This window comes from Schistocerca gregaria, unplaced genomic scaffold (assembly GCF_023897955.1).
Source record: "Schistocerca gregaria isolate iqSchGreg1 unplaced genomic scaffold, iqSchGreg1.2 ptg000097l, whole genome shotgun sequence".
NCBI classification, from domain to species: domain Eukaryota; kingdom Metazoa; phylum Arthropoda; class Insecta; order Orthoptera; family Acrididae; genus Schistocerca; species Schistocerca gregaria.
The window spans coordinates 1,606,288-1,631,333 of record NW_026061713.1 but is presented as its reverse complement, the minus strand read 5'-3'; the positions used below and the strand labels follow the sequence as shown (position 1 = coordinate 1,631,333).

At 42.1% G+C, this 25,046-nt stretch overlaps 1 pseudogene; it reads left to right on the top strand.

Moving 5' to 3' along the window:
- The window catches only part of LOC126301747 (kanadaptin-like), a 227,418-nt pseudogene that overhangs the window by 194,589 nt on the left and 7,783 nt on the right, over nucleotides 1-25,046 (top strand).

Here is a 25,046-nt window from a genome sequence, read left to right as displayed (position 1 = left end):
TATGATAAATTCCTACAGGAGCACTGTCCTAAAACATTAGTTTATCTCAAAAGATAATCATACAATCGTATGGCACAATTGAGTAACTACTAGTGCCTATCTGCTATGCCCAATACGGGCTGAAAACCTTCAAGAAAGCTGGAACTTTTCAAATAACACTGATCATTCAGTAAATTCCTACTGTCAAACTTTTTGTGCTTGTATATCTGCACCTCCTCCAATAAATCTAATTTCATACCCTTTTCTTCTTTACACAATAGTTCAGTGTCGTTAACAAGTTGGGGTGTATGTCGTCCTATGATGATCTGTTCAGTAAACGTTGACCCATTCTTATTCATATCCTCGACGGCATATGGTCTTTATAACTTATGGCTATAGACCTACCTGTTTGCCCTATGTTATATGCCAGGCAATCATTTCATTTCAATTGATAAACTCCTGATTGCAATAGCTTATTATAAATGTTTTTGCTGAAACAAACAAAATTCCGTTTGAAGCTATTGTTGGTGGAAAATGTTACATTAGTCACGTTCATGGAGCACACATTGCATTTTGTAAGATATGTTTCCTAGAAACAGAATAGCTATAAATCTCTTATGTTCATCCCTTTTGTTCCTGGACCTCATCAACGTGGAAACTGTCTTTTTCGTTTTGCGCTCATTTATATTGTCAATTATGTTGGGGTTATAACCATTATTGCCATCAGTCTCTTTTAGGATATACACTTCTTTTTGAAAGTTAGCCAGAGTAAGATGTAAATTTATTGCCCTGTGTACACTCAAATTGAAAAAAAGCCATTTTCTGTGCCCACAGATGCGAGGACCTGTAGTTAACGATGGGATAGAGTTTAATATTTATCAAAAGCTTACACTTATGGATTGCGTCATTCTCAACAGGTTTAATATTTATTAAAAGCCTATGTTTACAGATTGCATCATTCCCAGGTTTGAGATAAGCATAAATATCAATGTTGTCAAATAATCATTCACCTACAAGGTGATCCACAATCTCCTTGATATGTGAAAGTTGAAAGAATTGATACCTGTCTAATCATAAAGTGTAGCTTTAGAAACTACTCAAAGTCTGTCTGAGGAGATGCCCATTGGTTTGCAGAAAAGGATTTGAAAACACCAATTTGTTCCAGTCTTCATCCCAAATAGTGCGAGGCACTGGATGTGTGTAGTAAAACTTTGGTGGAGCAACGTCCTCAAGCGTAATGCCCTTTAGAAAATTCTTTGGGTTTCTCAATATGGCATTGAACAAATGTCTGTATTTTTCACACAGTTGCCGAATGCTGGCCTTGGAAACTTGATTACTGATAGCATGCACGTTACCTTAAATATCTAAACTGTACAAATTAAATGCGCCCGTGCCAAAAATATTGGGACTAGATTATGCTCAGATTAGCTTGAATTGTGTTAATGTAATCATATTTTTATATTTTGCTTGCAAAGTATATGTCACAAGAACAGAGATACTTTCACCATTGTAGACTGTGAGGTGCAGACATGATACCTGTATCTTAGGGTGTCCCAACTGCTTATATGTGCACTTATTAATTAGTATGACTAAAGCAGTGGTGTCTAACTACAACAGTACACTGCAATTGCAAATCTCTGAAGAGACGCACAGATGCAGTAATTCCTCTGCATGTGATTGTCATATCTGACTTTTGGAAGACCGGCTTCATATGATGTGTGAATTATGGAGCATTTTGCTGGTCATCGATTTGAGGAGAGCTAATCTGAATGAGCAAAATTTTGCACTGTGCACATAGGTCTGCAATTATTTAGCTTACATCTGTGGTTCCTGTGAGTTTTGCCATGAAGAGTGGGTGAGAATTCAGAGTGTGAGATGATATTGATTTTCATTTTCTGAAATCTATCCGTGGTTATGTTAAACAGAATTTATATTTTTATGATTCTTTTGCTACCAACTTGCTGTGTGTGTCCTGACTTATGGCGATTTTGGCATTCAGCTTGGTGGGAAAAGCAGTGCATATAGTCATGTGTTGCACAGACATGAGAGTGTGTGAAACTGCAAGAAAACTTCATTTACAGTTCATGCCCCAGCTTGCAGCTGTTGCCAACAGGTGCCAAACAGTTATGGGCCGCTTAGAGACTAAGATTATTATGCTTTAAAATCTCAGCCCGTATCCTGTTGTGAGCAGTGCTCTGAATAATTGTATTGGAAAGCATTTTGTCTTCAAATGGAAATCCGAGGGCATAGTTAAATTTACCATTACTAGTCATTCCTCGAGTTCATCGGTCCATTCCTTGTGATACTGATTATTGTAACAGCAGATACGGAAGAACATGAAATGTGCAGCATCTACACAGATCTGTGACTAAAAAATATCATTGATTGTCCTAGTGACGTCCTCATAGGTTAGGTTTGGGGCTCTACTTGGAGAAACAGCTTCCTACACAAGAAAAATCACCACACTCCTACCTGTGAAAAAAAGAAAGAACATTGTGGTCCACCTGACATTTAGTAGGCTGAAAACTGGTTCTCCAGTTGAATTTTGTGCTCTATCTAGTAGACGTGTTTTGCATTGAAAGAATGAAAAGGAGGGGTCCACACTTGGCTTTAAAATGCAAGAAAAAAAATTTTAGTTATTTTCCAAACTGTTGAAATAGAAAAAAATGTTTATTAAGGTAATGTCATTTGAAGTCAGTGATATTTAATCATATCCCATGGATCCAATCCACACAGATCATTGTTGTCACCAGAAATGTTTGTTGTGTCCGTAGTGTGTATGAGGTGGGTTGGGCAAACCTTGAACACTTCAAACATTTTTAAAATGACTGAAACATCAAAACATTTACTTACAATATGTTCTGTGAAGTAAAATTATACAAATCTTTAGTATCGCTATGAGCCTGTTCGACTCACTGTAGGAAATACTAACAATGTTGTGCAGTGTTTGTAGTTGTTGTCACACTGCAGGTTTTTCAAGACACGGGCAGAGCTCGATAGATGGACCCATTTGCACGCAGTCTGTGTAAACGAAGATGGCGTAATCTGCTTTTGTCTGTAGTGCTGTCGATAGGAGCGTGTCAAGCCCTGCAGACAGCAGTTACCGAGGAATCTGTTGGTTTTATGTGTGAGGTCTTCTTCTAAGATGTGGGCAGCATGTCTGATCATCATAGACATCACCATTGCTGTGTGTGCTGTATCTAACTTCAGCCTATCCATTTCCGTTTGTAAATTATCTGACCTACATACCCCGTTAAGGGTTCTAATATTCCATACCGTGGCCTGTAGAATGACTGTTTTGTTTCTCCTGATGGTGGTAGTCCACACTAGGAGATTCAAATGTGGGACTCTCTTGCCTCCAGAATATTTTACCCGAGAGGATGCCATCGTCACTTCACCTTGCAGTAGAGCTGCATACCTGTGGGAAATATAATGGCTGTAGTTTCCCCCAGCTGTTAGCCATTCGCTGTTGCAGTTAGCAAGATAATATTGGTTAAATTTTACAAATACAGATCAGTCAATCATCTAGACAGTTGCCTCTGCAACTACTGAAATGCATTGCCTTTGCAACTACTGAAAAGACTCCTGTCCCTCATCAGGAACCACGTGTTTGTCTTGCCATTCCACAGACATTCCACCAATGCAATTTTCCCTACAGTATGACTGACTGTATCGTTGTGGCCTGTGAGCCATCTCAGCATGGTGAGGTCCGTGGCTATCCGTCACGAATAAGGTATTTTGATATCAAAGTAATTTGTCCATTTTGAGTGCAGCAGCCATGTTATCACTGTATAAGAGGGGCGCACAGGACTTTAGGACCACAATGCCAAGTTTTTGACAACAGTGTTGTGGCTTAAATAGAAAAAAAAAATTCAGTTTTATTGGTAATTAATCCAATTTTTATTTCACTCTCTATATTCAGCAGCAGTTTCTAAATATTTCATGTTTACTTTTTTCTAAAAGTTAATGTATAACTAAATTTAGGATTAAACAATGGAAAACCCAGGATGGACTGTAACAATATTATGAGAAGGAAAGTTGCCCTCACTATATTGCGGAATTGCCGAGTCGCAGATAGACACTTACAGCTTTTGGCCAATGGCCTTTGTCAACAATAAACGCACTCATTCACACACACACTCACGCAAACGCAACTCACACAAACCACTGCAGTCTCGAGCAACTGAATTTACACTGCGAGCAGCAGCACCAGTGCACGATGGGAGTGGTGATTGGGTGGGGGAAAGAAAGAGGTTGGGGTGGGGGTGGGGAGGGATAGTATGGCGGGGATGGTGGACAGTGAAGCGCTGCAGGTTGGGTGGTGGGCAGCGGAGAGGTGGGGATGAGGGGGGGGGGGGGGGAGTAGTGGAAAAGGAGAGAAATAAATTAAAAATAAATAAAAAAGACTTGCTGTGGTGGTGGAATGGTGGCTGTGTAGTGCTGGAGTGAAAGCAGGGAAGAGGCTGGACGGGTGAGGACAGCGACTAATGTAGGTTGAGGCCAGGAGGCTTACAGGGACGTAGGCTGTATTGCAGGGAAAGTTCCCATCTGTGCAGTTCAGAAAAGCTGGTGTTGGTCGGAAGGATCCACATGGCACAGGCTGTGAAGTAGTCACTGAAATGAAGGATATCATCTTTGGCAGCATGTTCGGCAACAGGGTGGCCACACTTGTTTCTCGGCCACAGTTTGTCGGTGGCCATTCGTGCGGACAGACAGCTTGTCAGTTGTCGTGCCTACGTAGCTTAGCTTGTAGACCACGTGACTGGTTTCACAGGTAGCCCTGCGTTTGATGGGATAGATGATGTTTGTGATTGGACTGTAGTAGGTGGTGGTGTGAGGATCTGTGGGACAGGTCTTGCATCTAAGTCTGTCACAGGGGTATGACCCCTGGGAGCAGGGGTTGTATAAGGATAGACGAGTATATTGTGTAGGTTCGATGGATGGCGGAATACCACTGTGGGTGGGGTGGGCAGGGCATTCAGGGCACAACAAGAATTAATCGAAACCCTGGCGAAGAATGTGATTCAGTTGCTCCAGTCCTGGGTGTTACTTAGTTATAGGGAGAATACTCCTCTGTGGACAGACGATGGGTCTGTGGGAGGTGGTGGGAGACAGGAAACATAAGGCATGGAAGATTTGTTTTTGTACTTATGGTCAAGTGAAGGCTTCAATCAGACCCTCAGTATATTTCAAGAGGGTCTGCTCATCACTGCAGATGCGACAACCAGGGGCGGCTATACTGTACAGAAGCACTTCCTAGTATGGAATGGGTGGCAGTTGTCGAAGTGGAGGTATTGCTTTTAGGAAGGTGGCTTTTTGGGTTGATGGCATCTTTGCTATCTGGATCGAAGGTGAGGTCACCCTACCCACATACTTCCAGAACCTCAACAACTATCCTCCCATTTGCTTCACCTGGTCCTCCTCAATCCAACAAGCCACCTACCTAAATGTTGACCTCCACCTCAAAGATGGCAACATCTGTACCTCCATCCATATCAAACCTACTAACCATCAGCAAAACCTTCACTTTGACAGCTGCCACCCATTCCATACCAAGAAGTCCCTTCCGTACAGTGTGCATCACATCTGCAGTGACAAGCAGTCCCTCTCGAAATATACCGAGGGTCTTACGGAAGCCTTCACTGACCATAATTATCCTCCCAACCTTGTACAAAAACAAATCTCCTGTGCTTTACCTTTCCAGTCTTCCACCACCTCCCAAAGTTCGACAGTCCAGCCACAGAGGAGCAGTCCCCTCGTAACTCAGTATGATACGGAACTGGAGCAACTGAATTGCATTCTCCACCAGGGTTTCGATTACCTCGTGTCGTGCCCTGAAATGAGAAGTGTCCTGCCCACTATACTTCCCACCCCTCCGCAAGTGGTATTCTTCCATCTACCAAACCTACACCTGACTCTGAAACCAAACCACTGGAGATTGAAGGCTCTTTACGGCTGCCTTTATCTGTATGGTGCATACCACTGGCAGCAGTGATCTGACAGGAAGTGCCCTTCAGGCTGCTGGCAGTTGATGAAAGCTATCACTCGTGGGTACCTCTTGCACTAACCTGCGTAACTGCTATTGCCGACCTCATATAGCAGAATGATGCCCTGTGCGTGGTATCGGATACTGGCAGATATATTATCTGAAGTGCACTGCATGAGATATTTCTCATAAGGCTAATAATCACTGGTGTGTGCAGTTTTTTATAAGAATCTGACAAGAGTGACAATATAGGTGATACGTGATTCTTGAGGGGATTAGGAAGGAACCAAGAAGTGTGTAGCTTGACCTCTGCAGTTAAGTGTAATTCTGCAGGTAGAATATGTAGTAAACAACTTCAGTGTACATGAGTAGTTTTATGACTTTTAAGACAGTACTATGTGTCTATAGAACACAGTACGTCAGAATTGTAGTAAACATCGTAAATAAACTAACAGACTTATTTTTGTTTACAGATTCAATTACAGTCACTCAGGAGTGAAGGTGATCACTTGCGGAAATTGGTGAATATTGCAAAGCCGGCCAGCTTGCCCGAACTTGTCCCTAGTGAAGAGCTATCAAAACTGCAGACTAGCAACAGAGTTGCATTAGTTGCCGCAGTCAAAAGAAAAGTAAAGGACGAACAGATGAGCAAGGTAACTAAACCATATTCACTCATTTTATAATTAAATACTTCTTCGTTAGGTTTTCTTTTTCATGTCCACATTTGTCTTCTGATGTTGTTCCTTTAAAATTGTAAGAAAGCATACCTTATGTCGTTATATGTGTAAGATGAAGTCAGACAAAAAAAGACAGATGGAAAAATTAATTAAACTGTTTATTATTGCCAAATTAATCTCCTGAGACAAGGTGGTCAATGACTACATGCAAAAACGTTTGAAAATGCATACAGAATCATGATTACACCCTGAAGGAAGAGATTCATGGCAGTCTGTATGCTTTGGATGAAGACATGTGCACATAAGTTCAATCGTAAGTCTGTAGGCAGCCACAAACATTTTTATATTAAAAGTATTGACTGTGGAACAAATGTGTTAACAATTGTGCTGATTACTTTTCAAGTAATAAACAGTTTGCTTACTTTTTTTCCATCTGTCTCATTTTCTTTTGACTATGGAAAGTATCTAGATAATATTAGCTGAGATAGACCAAAAAAGTGGCACAGTAATGAAACACTGAAATTGAATTTTGGAGGGATTGAATTCACAGCATGTATTGATTTAGTTTGCTTCCCCTCTAGTTGTTTAGTTAACTATTGCAATGTCTCAGTAGTATCACTCTTGACGAGACGTAAAAGGTTTTATTTTATTGAAAGAAAGATAGAGGAAGAAAACAGAAAGTTTGCTGTGTCTAACAGCACACTAGTTCTCTTCATATAGCGCAGAAAGATTTGACATATAGAATGAAATTTAAATGATATAAAATCCAGGATGGAATGAAACAATGTTATGAAAAGGATAGTTGCTACTTACCATATAGTGGAGACGCTGAGTCGCAGATAGGTACAACGAAAAGACTGTCACAAAACGAGCTTTTGGCCAACAAGACCTTTCTTGAAAATAGACCACACACACACACACACACACACACACACACACACACACACACACACACACACACACGACCAAAGTGTCTGGCACCTGAAGCCAGAATCTGGTCAGAGACTGTGGTCGTGTGTGTGTGTGTGTGTGTGTGTGTGTGTCTGTCTACTTTTGGCCTTGATGGCAAAAAAGCTCATTTTGTGACAGTCATTCTGTTGTGTCTATCTGTGACTCAGCATCACTGTTATATGGTGAGTAGCAGTTATCCTTTTCATAATATTGATAGAATGAAACTTCTCAGATGACAGGGAGTCTGTACTCTTTGTAGGGTTGGTAGGTGACATAAACATGACAGACAAATAACTGTATGAAGTAAAAAGGTAGACAGGTTATGAACAGTTAACTTGGATGAAAACTATTTAGAGATTTAGTTTATGTATTTCTACAGCATAGTTAAAGGTTAAATACACACATCAGCAATTAATAGACATGAATAATAAGCACAAGCCCTTTTCTTTTGTGTTTGGAAGTGTATCCAAGCAGAATTTGCAGTTCAGTGTGCTCTTTTCATACACCCATAATTGGACCATATTTTTGATAAGCACAGTGTTGAAAACCATTCATTCATGTGTGATGAAGTAGGCTGAACAATGCTATTTTAACTTCTAGATGTCCCATAAAATAATACCAGATGTTGATTCAAAGTTGGAAGGTGTAGAAGAACAGGAAGAGGAAGAGGATGAAGAGGAAGAGCAAGAACAGAAAGAAGCAGACAAAGAAGAACAAAATAATCGAAAGAGAAATCAAGATACAGGTGGAAATCGTGACCAAAGAACAGTAAAACAATCTGAACAGGAAGCTGTGTCATTAAATAGTCGTGGGGAGAAAAGAGAACAGCTTCACACAGAAAAGAAACCATGTACTCTAGATGACAACAGTGTTATTGGTAATGATAATGTAGTTCATTTCCTGTAGTATAGTGTAAAGTTGTAAAATGAAAGACTGTAAGAAGAAATAGAATCTTTATAGTGACTGAAATACTTGATTATTTTTCAATCGTTCGTCAAAGATAATTGGTCCCTCGTTGCCACCCAGTGTGAACTTAAATGAGGGAAAAGAAGTAGTTGTAAATAAAAATAAGAAGAGGTCGAGGCAGAAAGAGCCTAAGAATGTGAAGATAAATACAAATTCTTATATTTTTGAGTTATTCAGCAGAAACGTAGCACGAAAGTACGGTCTTCGGACAAAAGCTAATAAATAAAATAAAGGGAAATTAAGTGGCCAATGAGACTGAAAATGCTCCTGTGGTTTCAGGTGATATCCTTTCTCAGAGCTAACTAATAACAGTCATTTACATTGTACTGGCTGCAGAGCGTATTTGAGAAAGCCCAAGCCCGGACTGAGGTCTTCCTCTTGCTGACTCTTGTGGCCTAGTGCGCCTCTCTCACAGCATATTGCCTCATATATAACTTTGTTGCTTTCCTCCATTTTATACTTTTGATGCAGCAGATTATTATTATTTCTTTCCTTTCTCAGACGTTATGTCTGGTTAAAAATGGAAAGTGACGCGGACCTTGATCAAGCATGACTTCCTTTTAACTGTTACATTGGATTCAGGAACTTTCGGGTAATTGAACATGTATCAATAATTACAGATTTCTGTAGTTGTATATATACGTTTGGATGTAGCTGTATTGCATTGATGTACTGGTGGATACTGTGTGGTATGACTCCTGTAGTTGATAGTATAATTGGTATAATGTCATCCTGATGCCACATGCCCTTGACTTCCTCAGCCAGTTGGATGTATTTTTCAATTTTTCTCCTGTTTTCTTCTGTATATTTGTTGTATTGGGTATGGATATTTCGAACAGTTGTGTTAATTTATTCTTTTTATTGGTGAGTATCATGTCAGGTTTGTTATGTGGTGGTGTTTTATCTGTTATAATGGTTCTGTTCCAGTATAATTTGTATTCATCATTCTCCAGTACATTTTGTGGTGCATACTTGTATGTGGGAACGTGTTTTTTTATAAGTTTATGTTGTAAGGCAAGCTGTTGATGTATTATTTTTGCTACATTGTCATGTCTTCTGGGGTATTCTGTATTCGCTAGTATTGTACATCCGCTTGTGATGTGATCTATTGTTTCTATTTGTTGTTTGCAAAGTCTGCATTTATCTGTTGTGGTATTGGGATCTTTAATAACATGCTTGCTGTAATATCTGGTGTTTACTGTTTGATCCTGTATTGCAATCATGAATCCTTCTGTCTCATTGTATATAATGCCTTTTCTTAGCCATGTGTTGGATGCGTCTTGATCGATGTGTGGCAGTGTTAAATGATACGGGTGCTTGCCATGTAGTGTTTTCTTTTTCCAATTTACTTTCTTCCTATCTGTTGATGTTATGTGATCTAAAGGGTTGTAGAAGTGGTTATGAAATTGCAGTGGTGTAGCTGATGTTTTTATATGAGTGATTGCTTTGTGTATTTTGCTAGTTACTGCTCGTTCTAGAAAGAATTTTCTTAAATTGTCTATCTGTCCATAATGTAGGTTTCTTATGTCGATAAATCCCCTTCCTCCTCCCTTTCTGCTTAATGTGAATCTTTCTGTTGCTGAATGTATGTGATGTATTCTATATCTGTATTACTCCATTTCACTACTCCAAATGAGTAGGTCAATATTGGTATAGCATAAGTAAGTATAGCTTTTGTCTTGTTTCTTGCTGTCAGTTCTGTTTTCAGTATTTTTGTTAGTCTTTTGTCTATATTTTTCTTTTAGTTCTTCTTTAATATTTGTATTATCTATTCCTATTTTTTGTCTGTATCCTAGATATAATATAATAATAATATAATCTAATATAATATAATATAACAATTCCAGTCCCAAAGAAAGCAGGCATTGACAGATGTGAAAATCACCGAATTATCAGTTTAATAAGTCACAGCTGCAAAATACTAACGCGAATTCTTTGCAGACCAATGGAAAAACTGGTAGAAGCCAGCCTTGGGAAAGATCAGTTTGGATTCCGTAGAAATATGAGAACACGTGAGGCAATACTGACCCTATGACTTTTTTTAGAAGCTAGATTAACAAAGGCAAACCTACATTTCTAGCATTTGTAGACTTAGAGAAAGCTTTTGACAATGTTGACTGGAATACTTTCTTTCAAATTCTGAAGGTGGCAGGAGTAAAATAAAGGGAGCGAAAGGCTGTTTACAATTTGTACAGAAACCAGATGGCAGTTATTAGAGTTGAGGGACATGAAAGGGAAGCGGTGGTTGGGAAGGGAGTGTGGCAGGTTTGTAGCCTCTCCCCTATGCCATTAAATCTGTATATTGAGCAAGCAGTAAAAGAAACAAACGATAAATTTCGAGTAGGTATTAAAATCCATGGAGAAGAAATAAAAACTTTGAGGTTCCCCGATGACATTGTAATTCTGTCAGAGAAAGCAAAGGACTTGGAAGAGCAGTTGAACGGAATGGACAGTGTCTCGAAAGGTGAATATAAGATGAACATCAACAAAAGCAAAATGAGGCTAATGGAATGCAGTCGAATTAAGTCACGTGATGCTGAGGGAATTAGATTACGAAATGAGACATTTAAAGTAGTAAAGGAGTTTTGCTACTTGGGGAGCAAAATAACTGATGATGGTCGAAGTAGAGAGGATATAAAATGTAGACTGGCAATGGCAAGGAAAGTGTTCTGAAGAAGAGAAATTTGTTAACATCGAGTATAGATTTAAGTGTCACGAAGTCATTTCTGAAGGTATTTGTATGCACCCTCCCACCACCACCTACTCCAGTCCTGTAACCCGGAAGGTGTACACGATCAAAGGGAGAGCCACGTGTGAAAGCACCCACGTGATTTACCAACTGACCTGCCTGCACTGTGACGCTTTCTATGTGGGAATGACCAGCAACAAACTGTCCATTCGCATGAATGGACACAGGCAGACAGTGTTTGTTGGTAATGAGGATCACCCTGTGGCTAAACATGACTTGGTGCACGGCCAGCACATCTTGGCACAGTGTTACACCATCCGAGTTATCTGGATACTTCCCACCAACACCAACCTATCCGAACTCCGGAGATGGGAACTCGCCCTTCAGTATATCCTCTCTTCTCGATATCCGCCAGGCCTCAACCTCCGCTAATTTCAAGTTGCCGCCGCTCATACTTCACCTGTCTTTCAACAACTTCTTCGCCTCTGTACTTCCGCCTCGACTGACATCTCTGCCCTTACTCTTTGCCTAAATATGTCTGCTTGTGTCTGTGTATGTGCGGATGGATATGTGTGCGTGTGTGTGTGTGTGCGCGAGTGTACACCTGTCCTTTTTTTCCCCCTAAGGGAAGTCTTTCCGCTCCCGGGATTGGAATGACTCCTTACCCTCTTCCTTAAAACCCACATCCTTTCGTCTTTCCCTCTCCTTCCTGAAGAAGCAACCATCGGTTGCGAAAGCTAGTAATTCTGTGTGTGTGTTTGTGTGTTTTGTTCTTGTGCCTGTCTGCCTGCGTTTTCCCGCTTGGTAAGTCTTGGAATCTTTGTTTTTAATATATTTTTCCCATGTGGAAGTTTCTTTCTATTTTATTTACATCATTGTTAAATAATTTAGTTATATGTGAATGTGTTGAGGTGAACTTCTTTAGCCAGAAATTTGCTATTGTATCTTTTCCAAGGGCTTTCCCATTGTGCGTAGAATTAATTGCTCGGGTGACTTCATGTTGCAAAATTATCACTTCAGGCATTTGTGGTATCATCTTATATGTGTCTGTTTCTGCTTGTATCCACCGTGCATGCCTGTTATGTTGTACCGGGTTTGACCGTATGTTGCTCGACAAGTGTTCCATGTCTGCTATGTTTGGTGGATTATCTATTTTAATGTTTGTGTTAACTATTGTCTGGTAAAACTTCTTTTGGTTTGTATTGAATGTTTGATTTTGTTTCCTTCTATTTTCACTTTTATTGTGTCTCCTAAGTCATTTGGCCAATGCTTGTAATTTCTGCTTCTTTTCATCTAATTGCTGTATCACTTCTTGTTGTGAGATTTTACCTAACCTTTTTCGTTTCTTGTCTGATATTTCATTTCTTATAAATTGTGTTAGCTGTCCAATGTCTTTTCTCAGTTATTCTATTCTGATCTGTAGCCTGCGTTGCCATGCTGGTTTTGTGGGTTTCTTCTGTGTGTTGGTTTGTTCTGATCTCTGCCTAGTGTGGATATTTAGTGTAGTGAGTGCTCCTATATAAACCAGAAGTTGTAACTCTTCCATAGTTGTATTTTAATTTATTTTGTTGTGTATGATTGTGTTGATAGTTGTTATTGTTGTTTTGACTTGTGGGTTATTTGGTGGTCTATGCAAGAATGGTCTAATGTCTGTATTTGTGTCTTTGTATTCTATATATGTCAGCTGAAATTTTTCTTCTATAACTAACATGTGTGTCACTTCGTGTTCTATTTGTGCTTTTTCTGGTGGCTGTCTTAAGATTTTGTTTTCCTCTTATTGTTTAATTGATGCATGTTGTTCTTTGTTTGTTTGCTCTGAGATGTTTGAGCCCATTACTGTATTTTCTTCTTCTTCGTCTGATTGCACATTATTTTGTTCCAGTATTTGTTGTACTTGTTGTTTGATGTTTTCTTATTCTGGCTGGGGGTATCCTGTTATTTTTTATTATTACACGGATCTAATCAGCTAGTCGTTGTTCTGTTAAAAATTTTAATTCTGGGTATCTGATATTAAATGTTGTGTATACTTGTGATCTGTAACCAGTTGTGTTGGTTCTTAAGTTTGTTGCTTGGTAATAACAGAACATGAGGTGTCAGTTAACTTCATCTGACCATCTCATCCTCTGTCTTTGTTTTCCTTCTAGAGTGGATGCAGGAAGCATATCCTGCAAAACACCTCTATTTGGATTTAAATCATTTTCAGTGTGGCTAGCAGTGTCGTTACCATTGTGGATGGGCATAGGGTTCAAGTTTCGTCCCCGGACATGACCGTGCTTGTCCGAGGCTTCATTAGTTCTGTCTTGAACCAACTACTCACACTAAAAGGGGGGTTAGCCCTATTAGTGGTTTGTTCTTTTCGTCGCCTTTTACGACTGGCAGAACATACCGGTGGCCTATTCTTTTCCTGGACCTCCACGGGGTTTATTATTATTATTATTATTATTATTATTATTATTATTATTATTTCAACAGATATTACTCACATCACCTAATTTAATGTTCTGTTCTTCTTCTTCTTCTTCTTCTTCTTCTTCTTATTATTATTTCAACAGATAATACACACATCACCTAATTTAATGTTCTGTTGTCCACCAAATGCACAGAATATCCTTGTCTATCCCTGTTTCAGACTGGCTTCCAATCCTGCTCTCAGTCCTGTACTGCATGGGTCATTTTCTTCAGTCGAACCAGTTGCGAGACCCTGTCCCATACAACCATCCATTCCCTCCTAATGCAGTCCAGCCATGGTTATTCCCTGCACTATAAAAGGTGGGGTTATGAGTGAAAGTGTACACAACAAGTAACCAAGTATCTACTCGCAAGAATGGCATCCTCCAAATTGTGTCAAACCACAAACTTTTTACCATCCAGTTGCTGAACATGCTGTAACCTCCAACATAAATGACTTCAACTTCCAGCATTACTCTCCCTGAAATGGGTGTTTGAATGATCTCTCCCGCAGCTGCACTCTCACAGTCCTCCTGGCATAAACCTCTGTTACCCATTACATCCCTTCTTCCCTTCCTTCTTCTGTCCACTCTGCCTTCCCTGTCCAGATCTTCTGCGTCTCCTCCACCTCCAACCATGTGAGGAACACCCCCCCCCTCTCTCTCTCTCTCCCTCTCCCTCTCCCTCTCCTTCTCCCTCCCTCTCCCCTCCCACCTGTGCTCAACCCACTCCAGCCTCCTCTCCCTACTGCACATTTCCCCTCCTCTACTCCCCTCCCCAACACCTGCCCCCTCACCCCTCTTCCCCTACTCCCTCCTCCCCTTCCCCCTCACCCCTCTCTCCCCCCTCCCTCTCACTCTGCCTCCCTATCTCCCTCCCACTCTCTCAATCCCTTCTCCCACACTCCCTACTCACCCCTCCCCCTCCCTATCCCCCTCCTCTACAGGCTCCCCCTCCCCGCTCTCCTCCCTCCCCTCATCTCCCACACCCCTCCCTCAACTCCCTACCACTCCTTTCCTCTCTTGTCTACTCCCGACTCCCCTCTCTTTTTTGTCCCCTCTTATGCCCTCTCATCTCACCCGTCTACCCTTCCCTCCCTATCCCCCTGTCCCTCCCCCTCCCCTCCCTTTCACCCTCTCCCTCAATCCTTCTTCACCCCTCTCCCTCCCTCCATTCCCCTCCCACAATACCTCACCCTCCCTCCATCACTCTCCCTCCCCTCTCCTCTTCTTGCCACCACTTGTTTACCCTCCCCACCACAACTTCCCCTCCCCGCCAATACTTTCATCTCCCCGCCAATTCTTTCCCCTCCCCCGTCACTCGTCTCTCCTCCTACGCCACGCGTCTCCCCTCCCCCACCACACGTCTACCCTCCCTGCCCCTCCCCTCCCCACCACTCGTCTCCCCTCCCCGCCACTCGTCTCCCCTCCCCGCCACTCGTCTCCCCTCCCCGCCACTCGTCTCCCCTCCCCGCCACACATTTGTCCTCTCCTCCCTCCCTCCCTCCCTCCCTCACTCACTCCCTCCACTCCACTCCACTCCACTCTCCACACTCCACACTCCACACTTCTCCACTCTCCACACTCCACACTCCACTCCTTCGTTTTGAAACAAACTTCCATATATGCTTCAAAATTTGAAGCCTGTTACTCAAGAAATGTCAAGCCAAGAAGATCTTAACATCAGTGTACCAGAACTTATAACAACACAATTCACAGATACGGCCAATATCGTTAACAATGAATATCTTACACAAACTCGGAAAACTCCTACAGTGTCTCAACAACTTTTAAACAATTTCCCCAAATGTTAATTACAAGTTTTGAAGTTTCCTAAAACATGCATACTTTAGACACAGGCTAACAGTAGATCATACACAAATAAGAAGACTGCGTGACAGTAACTTTTTCAAATCTTACACAGAAAACAATATAGGAATGTTTCCCTACCTAACTTATGAAATAAGACACAGTAGGCACTGTACAAAGAACAGTGTCCACTGTTGGTTAAAAAACAACACATTTATTTAAGGACCAAACTACTGCAGGAAAACGTGAAATAGTCTCGAGATTTATTGGTACTGCAGTAAGTCACTAGGCCACCACGCGGCCATGGCGTACGTCCTAACAGTCGTGCAGGCAGGATGAGTTTCTCCTCACTTACCTCCGCATCAGACACAGTCCCTTGAGGCATGGTTTTTTACTCCAGCAGTGATTGTGGCATCCAGATTCCTGTCCACCACATTTTACTTTTTTATTCTCTGGCCAGAGGGCGGTGGTTTCCTTGCCATCGGATTTTCCCTCTATTTTGCAAGATGACGCAACGACCGTGGTAAAGGTCTTACGGTTTTGTGTCCTGTCCAATTTGTTGTCTTGAATTTTAGGGAGAGGATTTTAATGTGCTGCTGGGTGTCTGGCTCACACAGAGCTTAGGTAAGAGGTCTGCCAGTCACGATTACCTCCTTGTTTCACTTCTATTTCTGTTCTCTTTTCCTTGTGTTTCCTTCCCTTTTTTAGTGTGTTTCTTTTCATCTTGTTTTGCCTCTGTATATGAGGATTTGGAACTGCGTCAGGCCTGTGTCTTTTAGCCGTTCTCCTTGTTCACTGTCCGTCTTTGTCCCTTCACCGCATGTGATCCTGTTTTTATGCGTTTGGGCACTGATGACCACGCTGTTTAGCGACCGAAAACCTCAAACCACACACGCTGCATCTACATCCATACCCATACTCCACAAGCCACCTGACGGTGTGTGGCAGAGGGTACCCTGAGTACCTCTATCGGTTCTCCCTTCTATTCCAGTTCCGTATTGTTCATGGAAAGGGTTGTCGCTATGCTTCAGTGTGGGTTCTAATCTCTCTGATTTTATTCTCATGGTCTCTTCGCGAGATCTACGTAGGAGGGAGCAAAATACTGCTTGACTCTTCGGTGAAGGTATGTTCTCGAAACTTTAACAAAAGCCCGTACCGAGCTACTGAGCGTCTCTCCTGCAGAGTCTTCCACTGGAGTTTATCTATTATCTCTATAATGCTTTCGCGATTACTAAATGATATTGTAACGAAGCACGCTGCTTTCCGTTGGATCTTCTCTCTCTCTTCTATCAACCCTATCTGGTATGGATCCCATACTGCTGAGCAGTATTCAAGCAGTGGGTGAACAAGCGAACTGTAACCTACTTCCTTTGTTTTCGGATTGCATTTCCTTCGGATTCTTCCAATGAATCTCAGTCTGGCATCTGGTTTACTGACGATCAACTTTATATGATCATTCCATTTTAAATCACTCCTAATGTGTACTCCCAGATAATTTATGGAATTAACTGCTATTTTGTAGCTAAATGATAAGGGATCTATCTTTATATGTATTCGCAGCACATTACACTTGTCTACATTGAGATTGAATTGACATTCCCTGCAGCACACGTCAATTCACTGCAGATCCTCCTGCATTTCAGTACAATTTTCCATTGTTACAACCTCTCGATACACCACAGCATTATCTGCAAAAAGCCTCAGTGAACTTGCGGCACACCTGAAATCACTCTTACTTCGGAAGACTTCTCTCCATTGAGAATGACATGCTGCGTTCTTTTATCTAGGAACTCTTCAATCCAATCACACAATTGGTGTGATAGTCCATATGCTCTTACTTTGTTCATTAAATGACTGTGGGAAACTGTATCAAACGCCTTGCGGAAGTCAAGAAACACGGAATCTACCTGTGAACCCATGTCTATGGCCCTCTGAGTCTCATCGACAAATAGCGCGAGCTGGGTTTCAAACGATCGTCTTTTTCGAAAGCCATGCTGATTCCTACAGAGTAGATTTCTAGTCTCCAGAAAAGTCATTATACTCGAACATAATACGTGTTCCAAGATTCTACAACTGATCAACGTTAGAGATATAGATCCGTTCAACGTCCCTTTTTGAAAATGGGGATGACCTGTGCCCTTTTCCAATCCTTTGGAACGCTATGCTCTTCTAGAGACCTACGGTACACCGCTGCAAGAAGGGGGGCTAGTTCCTTCGCATACTCTGTGTAAAATCGAACTGGTATCCCATCAGTTCCAGCAGCCTTTCCTCTTTTGAGCGATTTTAATTTTTTCTCTATCCCAGTGTCGTCTATTTCGATATCTACTATTTTGTCATCTGTGCGACAGGCTAGAGAAGGCACTACAGTGCAGTCTTCCTCTGTGAAACAGATTTGGAAAAAGACATTTAGTATTTCGGCCTTTAGTCTGTCATCCTCTGTTTCAGTACCATTTTGGTCGCAGAGTGCCTGGACATTTTGTTTTGATCCACCTACCGCTTTGACATAAGACCAAAATTTCTTAGGATTTTCTGCCAAGTCAGTACATAGAACTTTACTTTCGAATTCATTGAATGCCTCTCGCATAGCCCTCCTCACACTACATTTCGTTTCACGTAATTTTTGTTTGTCTGCAAGGCTTTGGCTATGTTTATGTTTGCTGTGAAGTTCCCTTTGCTTCCGCAGCAGTTTTCTAACTGGGTGTTGTACCGCGGTGGCTCTTTTCCATCTCTTACGATCTTACTTGGCACATACTCATTTAACGCATATTGTACGATGGTTTTGAACTTTGTCCACTGATCCTCAACATTATCTGTACTTGAGACTTTTGTGTTGAGCCATCAGGTACTCTGTATTCTGCTTTTTGTCACTTTTGCTAAACAGAAAAATCTTCCTACCTTTTTTAATATTTCTATTTGCGGCTGAAATCATCGATGCAGTAACCGCTTTATGATCACTGATTCCCTGTTCTGCGTGAACTGTTTCAAATAGTTCAGGTCTGTTTGTCACCAGAAGGTCTAATATGTTATCGCCCCGAGTCGGTTCTCTGTTTAACTGCTCAAGGTAGTTTTCAGATAAAGCACTTAAAAAAATTTCACTGGATTCTTTGTCCCTGCCACCTCTTATGAACGTTTGAGTCTCCCAGTCTATATTCAGCAAATTAAAATCTCCACCCAGAACTATAACATGGTGGGGAAATCTACTCAAAATACTTTCCAAATTATCCTTCAGGTGCTCAGCAACAACAGCGGCTGAGCCAGGGGGCCTGTAGAGACATCCAATTACCATGTCTGAGCCTGCTTTAACCGTGACCTTCACCCAAATTATTTCACATTTTGGATCTCCATCAATTTCCTTCTATACTATTGCAATTCTTATCGCTATAAACACGCCTCCCCCTTCACTGTCCAGCCTGTCTCTGCGGTATACATTCCAGTCTGAGTTTAGGATTTCATTACTGTTCACGTCTGGTTTTAGCCAACTTTCTGTCCGTAGTACTATATGGGCATTGTGACCGTTTATTAATGAGAGCAGTTCTGGGACCTTTCTATAGACGTTACTGCAGTTTACTATTAGCACATTAATATTGTTATTCCCTGTTGCATTTTGCCTACTTCTATCTTGCTGCGTCTCAGGAGGCGTCTTGTCGGGCCTAGGGAGGGAATTCTCTAACTTAAAAAACCCGCATGTGCACTCCACACGTACTCCGCTACCCTTGTAGCCACTTCCGGCGTCTAATGCACGCCTGACCTATTCAGAGGGACCCTACATTTCTCCACCCGATAGCGGAGGTCAAGAAATTTGCACCCCAGATGTCCGCAGAATCGTCTGAGCCTCTGGTTTAAGCCTTCCACTCGGCTCCAAATCAGAGGATCGCGATCGGTTCTGGGAACGATACTACAAATAGCTAGCTCTGATTCCACCTTCACCAACTCTGCCAACTGCCTGTACGAACTGAGGATGACCTCTGAACCCAGACGGCAGGACTCATTGGTGCCGACATGAGCAACAATTTGCAGTTGGGTGCACCCAGTGCTCTCTATTGCTGCCAGCAGGGCCTCCTCCACATCTCAGATGAGACCCCCCGGCAAGCAGACAGAGTGAACACTGGCCTTCTTCCCCAACCTTTCCGCTACTTCCCTAAGGGGCTCCATCACCTGCCTAACGTTGGAGCTCCCAATAACTGGGGTGGCACTAGACAGAGAAGCGGTGTGGTAGGAATTGTAGACAACGAACAGAGTCACAATCTCTTCTGCGAGTATCGTCAACAGGACACTGATACTTTTTTATGTGAGGCACGGAATTAACCATCTCTGATGGAAGATGTGGCACACCTGGTTGTGTAACAGGTGTCGAGATGTTGCGGTGCGGGTGTGTACGAAAACTTCACAATAAGCGTCTCAGTTCGAGGAAATGTCAATACGTGGCACGGTCGTGGAGCAGAGGCCAATGTTAATGCCGTTTGGAGTAGGCGAAGAATGAGAGTGAGGCTGCGTTGACAGAAACCTAGGTAGGAACAGAGCTGTTGTCCTGTACTGGTTGCCAAGAATCGTAGTAGGCAGGTATCCGGTCGCACAGTAGGATCGACAGCTCAGGGTGCTTGAAGGAAGAAATTTGGTGCCTTAGGAGACAGCCGTAGCAAGCTAGGGATGTACGGAACTGCTATGACACGTGTGTGAAAGGCTCCCAGAGGGCCATTGACATCCACTTTTGTTAAAGCGTGAACCAGATTTGTAGTAAACATTTGAACATATTGGCTATTCCTTAATGCAGGCCATTTCCTGAAACATGCATCCTGTACACTCATTAACGGTAGATCGTGTCCAGAGAAAGAGACTGAAAGTAGCGTTTACTGCACAATGGTAACTTTTCAAATCTCGCCCAAAAACAGAGTGAAAATATCAATACTTTAATGTGACGGTCAGTAGTTCCGATAAATATATATAAGGTCCAGGGAGACGTGCAAAACGCTTCTAATCTTTCCTCAGATAATATAGTGAATTATCGGTCCTACCACAAGCCCTACATATACTGGACAAGTTTTACATTTGCCAAGACAGTACAAATCGTGAACCGCAACTTTACTTGGTGCCCCAGATGGATTCAGAATCACTAATAACTAACTAAGTTAAATAAGACAAAGCACTGTAATTATTGTATGTCTTGAAACAATCAGAAATAATTATGACTCAGATTAAAGTTGGAGCAGTAGTGTTAATCTTCCAGACTAAGTTGCACAAGTACAAAGATACACAGTATATTTCGGTGATGCATGACCAGGGCCACATTGTCACACCAGCCAATTACTAGGTGACACAATAAGCATCACACAATGGCACACACTCGCAACTGCCCTAGTGCGGCAGTGCTTGTTGAATGTGGCCACTACTTAATTGTGGGCACACACAAACAGGTACACTCTGACGTGTACCGTAATGTGTATCTGGGAAAAACTGCTCTGACCTGGGTAGCCTTCAAATTTCACTGTGACAGAGCCCGTTACCACAGCCCAGATAAACACGGTATTGTTTGAGTGTGCAGAAACGTGTGCCATTCCTCGAGAGCTGACGGCCTGCTGTCGGTGCCATTTCCGTGTGAGCGGCCTAAAACGTTATTCTGTTGCCTGATTAAAATGTCTACTACCATTTACTACCCGTCTGTTCCTCCACACCCCTCAGATCGTGTGCCGAAAAGGTCACTTGACCTCGCAATACCGTCCGGTGGCCACGGTCGACTACAGTAGTGCCAACCACTGGCATATACTCCTCCCTTTATTCCCGGCAATTCCCTTTGATCGTATCTGATCTTCCCGACAGGGACTAGGCTTGATTTGGAATAGGTGAGCTCTTATAACATTTCCCTTCTTGGGATCCACTAACAATACTTACTATACTGTGGCAGGAGCTTTCTATCTTGTCAAGATTTTTGCTTGAAGCCTGGAAGTTCTTGACAGAGACTGGGTCTTCTACATAATGTGGCTGTGGGCACTGTCTGCTATTGTAGCACTGCCTGAAGATGATGCAACTTAAGAAGGTTCTGTTTTGCCCTCTTTCAGGGGACCACAAGTTGCCTTGGCCCGGTCTGTTCCAGCAGCAGGTTGACGGATGATACTTTGTGGACTAGAAATCTTGAAACATAGTAGCAGTTCACCTGGTTCTCGCTATATCGTTTTTATGGGTATCACCACTTGTGAGACTGTAGAGTCCAATTCTCCTGCTCTTTACTACTGTACGTGATTAGGGCTGCCCCCAGGTTTGGTTAAACTCTCAGCATTTGAAGGGGTGGGGTAATAGCGGTTGTGGCATGTGTATTGCCGATACCACACTAAAGTCCCTAAAACCACCCAATATAAAGCATGTCACGTTGTCATATGTAATATAGTGTGGTGGACGTAAAACACTATAGATGTTCTTTAAGTTCTGTACCATTGCTTCAGTAATAGCTGCCCCGGTGGGAGGCAGGTGCAATGGACCTGCAAAATCGATAACCATTTTTTGAAGGGGACAGTTCACTGTAGCAGATGCTAACCAACCCACCTTCATATACTGAACGGGCTTGACCCCAATGCATACCTGACATATACTCACTCTGTTTTTATATCACTATCAGTTCTCTTCCATAGAAAATGCTGACATATTACGGCATTTGTGAAAATGCCCAAATGCCCACCTGTAGAGCACTCATGGAAATACTCGAACAGGAAAGGCACAAATTGCTCATGCACCACTATCTTGTTGTCCTCTCTAAGTGGTTTTAGGTCTGGGATGCAAATGCTATTGAACTTATCCCTTCTTCATTCTCCTGAAATAGGACTGCTCCCATCTTACATTCGAGGTGTCCATCTACAAGATGAATCGTGTGCTAGAATCGTGAAGAGGCAGGACCGTATCTGACATCAAACCTCATTTCAGCGTCACCTGTGGTGCTTCTCGTGAGGCTGACCCCTCAAAATGTATGTATCTTTTCTCCTAAATCACATAATTTCCCCATCTTCCCTATGAGCTCGAGGATAAATTTGCAAAAAAGAAATTTGGCTTTCCTTACGTAAGAATTTCACCATGTCTTTGACATTCCTAAGTGCTGAAAGATATCGATCGACGCTCATCCTGTCTAGGACAACCATGTGCCTTAAGAAATGCATTAATTCACAGGTGAACTTCTCCTCGGCCAGAGGAACAGTCGATCCTGCTTTTCTCAGTCTACCAAGTACTTCTCATAAATGTTGAAAATGTTCCTCCATAGAATTACTATAAACTACCTGATCACTTGGTTCGGATCTAATGTCGTAAACAATTTTGCCGTGTGAAATCAGCCAAAACGAGAATGACGTTCTGAGAGTGATCGTGATCACAATTTCACCTGTTTGTTCAGATCCCTATAATCCACCATGGGTGATAGCTTCCATCTGATTTGGGAACAAAAAACACAGAAGCCACATACTGTGATTTGGAGAGCCAAATAATCCCTTGTTCTAACATTTCCCTCAACAGCTTCATCGTGGGAGGGGCAAATATATACAGAGTTTTCTTTATCACAATGTTATCCTGTAGCTCGATACGATATTCTACTAATGGAGTAACACTCAACTTTGCCACCAAAACATCCAGGAATGCAGGATAGATTTGAATGCCTTGAGAAAATAAGCCAACCAGTTGCAGGTGTGTTTTCATAGTTTCAGCAGTTGTAAAATCTTCTTCAAAAGTACAAGGAGTGTCAAATAAGAAATAAATCACTTTTTTCAGTTGAACAGATGCAGAATTTGTAGAGGAACATCGCGTAATATTTCCGCATTGGCCCCTACAGTTTCGTGAAATTTTGAAAGGTGGCTGTGCTCTATAGAGCCTTCAAAATGGTGTCTGTAACAGAGTTGCAGAAAGTCTACGGAGACCTGGCAGTGAACAGAAGCACTGTGAGATGTCGGGTGAGAGGTCTGTCATTTTCGGAATGAGGTCATGCAGACCGGTCCGATCTCACGCGTGCCAGTTGGCACGCACGTAGCTGTGACTGCTGCATTGTTGGAATGTGTGGACACTCTCATTCCAGGTGATTGACAGATCTCAGTCGATCTCAGTCGAGCAGCTCACTGCTCAACTGGACTTCTCCGTTGGCAGTGCTGACACTCTTCCTCACCAGTTTGGGTCCTCAAAGGTATATGCCTTCTGTGTTTCTTGCTGCCCAATGGAAGACCGTCAAGAGCAATGAGTCTGTGTGAATTCTTTACGCATTACAAGGTCGATCGTGACAATATTTTGTCAACCAGTAGAGTGATACTGTGTAAGCATACAGGTCCTCCCATTAAGGTAGTGTAAGGCTATTGCACTGAACAGAGATGATGTTGGAAAATAGGGGTTTCTAGCCAGAGGCGTGGGGAATAACATGGTTTATTGGAATCCTGAATAAAACAACCTGCATTCAGGGGAGAAAAGAATATTGCATTATATACTGAATGCCCCTTGTACATGCACCTATCCAGAAAAATTTTCATATCACAGTTAAAAAGAAGTAACATAGTGTGAAAGATATACAAAAACCACTGGATAAAAATATAAACAAAAACTAAATAGACGCATATTAACATGCTGGAGATGACAAATTTCAGAGCAGAAAAGCTTGTATCAAGTAACATGGTACATGTGATCATTAGTAAAACCAAATAAAATCAATTAAACAACATTCCCATTAGAGCTGGGCTATGTGTAAAAGTCTTCACATTAAAATATATGAGGAATTAAAAGGCAGTGAAATGGTTCATATGTGGCTGGTGCCGTGCTGCAACTGACAAAGTTGTCGCAGTGCACAAAAGAAACATTATTAGTAGGTGGTGTACCTGTGTGAAAACGTATGCGCGTAACGAACAGATGAACTGTAAACTACCAGTTGGTGCGGTACATTGAAAAGGGAATGAGAAAAATTTTAGATAGCAAATTGGGGGAAAATGAGAGATAGAGAGGAGGAGGGGAAACTTTAAATCAAAAATATCCGGACACCTGGCTGAAAATGACTTACAAGTTCGTGGCACCCTCCATCGGTAATGCTGCAATTCGATGTGGTATTGGCCCATCCTTAGCCTTGATGACAGCTTCCACTTTCATAGGCATACGTTCAATCAGGTGCTGCAAGGTTTCTTGGGGAATGCCAGCCCATTCTTCAAGGAGTGCTGCATTGAGGAGAGGTATCGATGTCAGTCGGTGAGGCCTGACATGAAATCGACATTCCAAAACATCCCAATGGTGTTCTATAGGATACAGGTCGGACTCTGTGCAGGCCAGTCCATTATAGGGATGTTATTGTCGTGTAACCACTCCGCCACAGGCCATGCATTACACACAGTTGCTCGATCGTGTTGAAAGATGCATCCCCAAATTCTTCTTCAACAGTGAGAAGCAAGAAAGTGCTTAAAACACCATTGTAGGCTTGGGTCGTGATAGTGCCATGCAAAACAACAAGGGGTGCAAGTCCCCTCCATGAAAAACATGACCACACCATAACACCACTGCCTCTGAATTATGCTGGTGGCACTAAACACCCTGGCAGATGAATTTCA